Source organism: Heterodontus francisci, chromosome 36, assembly GCF_036365525.1.
Source record: "Heterodontus francisci isolate sHetFra1 chromosome 36, sHetFra1.hap1, whole genome shotgun sequence".
In the NCBI taxonomy this organism is placed as follows: domain Eukaryota; kingdom Metazoa; phylum Chordata; class Chondrichthyes; order Heterodontiformes; family Heterodontidae; genus Heterodontus; species Heterodontus francisci.
Genome location: NC_090406.1, coordinates 5,735,762 through 5,741,016, shown reverse-complemented (window position 1 = coordinate 5,741,016; position 5,255 = coordinate 5,735,762). Strand labels below are relative to the sequence as shown.

The 5,255-nt window shown below is 51.1% G+C and overlaps 1 non-coding gene across 1 annotated transcript; it reads right to left on the bottom strand.

Annotated features, from left to right (window-relative positions):
* Positions 1 to 628: 628 nt before the first annotated feature.
* On the bottom strand, positions 629 to 769 carry LOC137351846 (U4 spliceosomal RNA). Its single transcript, XR_010969587.1, has one exon. It is a non-coding gene; the product is annotated as a U4 spliceosomal RNA (small nuclear RNA).
* Positions 770 to 5,255: the final 4,486 nt, after the last annotated feature.

Genomic DNA, 5,255 nt, shown 5'->3' with positions numbered 1-5,255 from the left:
GGTGGCCTAATATGATGTTTCCACTTGTGGGGGAGACCAGAACCAGGGGCCATAAATATAAGACAGTCACCAATAGGGAATTCAGGAGAAACTTCTTTACCCAGAAAGTGGTGAGAATGTGGAACTCACTACCACAGGGAGCAGTTGAGGTGAATAGTATCGATATGTTTAAGGCGAAGTTGGATAAACACATGTGGGAGAAAGGAATACAAGAGGGTGATGAAGTGGGATGGGAGGAGGCTCGTGTGGAGCAGAAACACCAGCATAGACCAGTTGGGCCGAATGGCCTGTTTCTGTGCTCGATGTAACTCATTGTAAGAGGCAGTTGCTGAGGAAAGTGCTTTTTTTTCCAAAAATATACTTTATTAATAAAACATTTTGCAAAACTACATTTCAAAACAGTTCAAATTTCACAATGTACGAGATCAGATTTCTTCAATACAGAACAATATGAAGTGCCTCACAATTTTGCCATTCCATTTTAAATGCAATGTACTTTGGCATTAGATAACAAAAAAAACATATTTAGGTGTAGACAGCCCGAGGGGTTTTACACGGGTTCCAGCCCCTCGATATACTATGGTGGGAGGGCCTTGCACAGTGGTCTTTCCCCATTGAGCCTTTTTTTTTTCCGCAGAGACTATCAAAAATTGCCATTGCTGACTATATTTCAAATCAGCATAGCGGGGTATTGGGAAAAGTTTTCAATAAGCAATAATCACGCTTCGGTTAAACCTCATTAGCTACGATATTGCCACTGCGCAAAGCCTTTGCAGCATCTGCCCCAAGCTTTACTGCGTCCCTCAGCACGTAGTCCTGGACCTTGGAATGTGCCAGTCTGCAATACTCGGTCGTGGACAACTCTTTGCACTGGAAGACCAGCAGTTTTGGGCAGACCAAAGGGCATCTTTCACCGAATTGATAGTCCTCCAGCAGCAGTTGATGTTTGTCTCGGTGTGCGTCCCTGGGAACAGCCCGTAGAGCACAGACTCCTGTGTTACAGAGCTGCTTGGGATGAACCTTGAGAAAAACCACTGCATCTCTTTCCACACCTGCTTTGCAAAGACACATTCCAGAAGAAGGTGGGCAACTGTCTCTTCCCCACCACAGCCACCTTGAAGGCAGCGTGCGGGGGGGGAGGTGAGATTCCAAGAGTGCAGGAAGGATCTGACAGGGAGGGCTTTTCTCACCACCAGCCAAGCTACGTCATGGTGCTTGTTTGAAAGCTACCAAATGACTTTGGCAGTCTGCTCGGGGAACCATCCGACAGGATCCACCACCTCTTTTTTCCGTAGGGCCTTGAGGACATTCTGTGCAGACCACTGCCTGATGGATTGGTGGTCAAAGGTGTTTTCCCACAGAAACTTTTCCATGAAGGATAGGTGGTACGGCACAGTCCAACTGGATGGACCGTTCAGCGGCAATGTGGCCAGACCCGACCTGCGCAACATAGAGCAACAAAATGATCGCCTCACACCTAATGACCACAGTGGAGAGAGATCGCTGCCCCCACATGCTCAAGGTTTGTTGTACCTTGGCTACTCGCTCCTTCCAGGTTTTGGTGCACGCCCCGGCCCTTCCGAACCATATCCCCAGCACCTTCAGGTAGTCTGACCTGACGGTAAACGGAACAAAGGATCGGTCGGCCCAGTTCCCAAAGAACATAGCCTCACTGTTGCCATGGTTATCTTTGGCTCCCGAGGCCAGTTCGAACTGGTCGCAGATGCTCATCAGTCTGCGAACGGACAGTGGATCCGAGCAGAAGACGGCGACGTCATCCATGTACAGGGAGGTTTTAACCTGAGTGCCTCCACTGCCTGGGATTGTCACCCCTCTTATCCCGCATCCTTCCTAATAGACTCAGCAAAGGCTTCAATACAGCAAACAAACAAGACAGGGGAGAAAGGACAGCCCTGTCTGACTCCAGATTGGATCGGGAAACTTTCTGATTCCCACCCATTGATTGAGACTGCACTACTGATGTTTGTGTAGAACAGTTTGATCCAATTACAGATTCCCTCCCCAAACCCCATTTTGGAAAGCACGTCCATCATGTAGGTGTGCGATATCCTGTCAAAATCCTTCTCCTGGTCCAGGCTGATGAGGCAGGTGTCCATCCTCCTGTCCCATACATAGGCGATCGTATCCCTGAGTAGCGCGAGACTATCAGAGATCTTCCTGCCGGGTATAGTGCAGCTCTGGTCAGGATGAATCACCAACTCCAGAGCAGACTTGACCCGACTGGCGGTGACTTTTAACAGAATCCTGTAGTCAGCATTAAGCAGCGAGATGGGCCGCCAATTTCTGATTTCTGCCCTCTCCCCCTTCCGCTTGTAAATGAGGGTGATGATGTCTTTCCTCATGGATTCTGACATGCTACCGGCCAGGAGCATACTCTCGTATACTTCCAGCAGGTCCGGGCCGACCCAGTCCCACAGGGCCGAATACAACTCGACCGGTAAGCCATTGCTTCCGGGAGTTTTACTCGTCTCGAAGGACTCGACGGCCTTTGTCAGCTCGTCCACAGTTAGCGGCTTGTCCAGTCTCTCCCTCATACTATCATCTAAGACCTCTGTGATAGATGACAGGAAGGACTGGGAGACTGTGCTGTTCGGGGGCTTCACGTTGTACAGCCCAGCATAAAAGGATTTGCTAATCCTTAGTATGTCAGACTGTGAATACATTACCGAGCCATCCTCTTCCTTCAGGCTGCTGATAACAGAGCTCTCTGTGTGTATCTTTTGGAAGAAGTAACGCGAGCACGTCTCATCCTGCTCAATGGAGCGGACTCTGGACTGGAAGATGATCTTGGAGGCTTTGACCTTGGCGAGGTAGTCCAAGGTTGAAACACATCGTGTAGTGGATTTAATGCTACGCATGTTAATCGAAGCAATCTTTGTACCCATTTTAAATTTGGTTGTTGCCTCCCACACCAGTTGTCCTTGCTAGTCCCAGTCCTTGGGTATGTTCCTGCATACCCATAGTGTACACAATGTTTCACATTCGTTGGGCTCAGAAACCCCTCCTGGTTTCTCATGGGGGGGTTTGTTCCGCTGGGGTGAAATCGGGGTGGGTCTTGTAGGCAGCAAGGCTTGGGCTCTCCTTTGCTGTTGGTGTCTTTCCCCTTTGTTCCTCCTTGAAGACATCACTGCTCCCGACTTCCCGGAGCTGGAGTGCGCCTGACGCTTCTTTGTTCTCGGTGTCCCGGAGCTGGGGTGCGCTGGGCATGTCGCTGGGTTCGGTGCTTTGGGTTTGGGACGCGCTGGGCGCATCATAGCTTCCAGTGCCCCGGAGCTGGGGGGCTTTATCTTCCAGCTCCTTTGAGTTCTGCCGCTACCTTTGCAGGTGCCGTCGTTCCGGCCCTTCCTCATCCAATGAGGAGGAGCTGCCGTAGTCTGTCTCAGACGGTAGCCTCCTCTTGCCATTGGTTTGGGTGGTGACCTGTTCCTTTTTTGGAGGTTTTTTCTTTGTGGTTTTCCTTTGTACCACTTGCTACTGACCTGTTTGTCCATCTGCTGCCTCCTCCTCCATTGATTCTGTCTGTAGAGGAGGGGTTTCCGGGCACAGGGTAGGTGTTGGGTCTCCGTCAAGTCCTTCGAGACGAGTAAAACTCCCGGAAGCGATGGCTTACCGGTTGAGCTGTTTCCTAATGGAAACAGTAAAAGATGCCAAGCTGCACGACGTCTTCAGCAACCCAACAGACAGAGCACAGTGTAGATATACCTGGTCAAGACCGGACGGGTCTGCCCATTCCAGGATTGACTTCCTGTTTATGACCCGTGCTGTCACGGTCAAATCTACCGACGTCAAGCCAGTGTTCTTCTCTGACCACTGCCTCTTACTGGCCGAATGTCACTTACAGGGCGACCAGCCGGTTGGCAGGGGGACATGGAAGCTCAATGCTACACTGCTAACCCCAGAGGTCTTAGATGACAGCATGAGGGAGAGACTGGACAAGCCCCTAACTCTGGACGAGCTGACAAAGGCCGTCAAGTCCTTCGAGACGAGTAAAACTCCCAGAAGCGATGGCTTACAGGTTGAGTTGTATTTGGCCCTGTGGGACTGGGTCAGCCCGGACCTGCATACGAGAGAGTATGCTCCTGGCCGGCAGCATGTCAGAATCCATGAGGAAAGGCATCATCACCCTCATCTACAAACGGAAGGGGAAGAGGGCAGAAATCAGAAATTGGCGGCCCATCTCACTGCTTAATGCTGACTACAAGATTCTGTCCAAAGTCATCGCCAGTCGAGTCAAGTCTGCTCTGGAGTTGGTGATTCACCCTGACCAGACCTGTACTGTACCCAGCAGGAAGATCTCTGATAGTCTCGCGCTACTCAGGGATACGATCGCCTTTGTACGGGACAGGAGGGTGGACACCTGCCTCATCAGCCTGGACCAGGAGAAGGCTTTTGACAGGATATCGCACACCTACATGATGGACGTGCTTTCCAAAATGGGGTTTGTGGAGGGAATCTGTAATTGGATCAAACTGCTCTACACAAACATCAGTAGTGCAGTCTCAATCAATGGGTGGGAATCAGAAAGTTTCCTGATCCAATCTGGAGTCAGACAGGGCTGTCCTCTCTCCCCTGTCTTGTTTGTTTGCTGTATTGAACCCTTTGCTGAGTCTATTAGGAAGGATGTGGGCATAAGAGGGGTGACGATCCCAGGCAGTGGAGGCACTCAGGTTAAAACCTCCCTGTACATGGATGACGTCGCCGTCTTCTGCTCAGATCCACTGTCTGTGTGCAGACTGATGAGCATCTGCGACCAGTTCGAACTGGTCTCGGGAGCCAAAGTCAACCACGGCAAGAATGAGGCCATGTTCTTTGGGAACTGGGCCGACCGATCCTTTATCTCCTTCACCGTCAGGTCAGATTACCTGAAGGTGTTGGGGATATGGTTCTGAAGGGCCGGCGCGTGCACCAAAACCTGGAAGGAGCGAGTAGCCAGGGTACACCATAAGCTGAGCACGTGGGAGCAGCGATCTCTCTCCATTGTGGGTAAGAACCTGGTCATCAGGTGCGAGGTGCTTACGTTGTTGCTGTACGTGGCGCAGGTCTGGCCCATACCACACTCCTGTGCCTTGGCGGTCACCCGAGCCATTTTCCGCTTTATCTGGAGATCTAAAATGGACCAGGTCCAGAGGGATACGATGTTCAAACCTCTGGATAACGGCAGGAAAAATGTACCCAACGTGGCCCTCATCCTGATGACCACCTTCGTGTGCGGCTGCATCAAGCTGTGCGTAGAT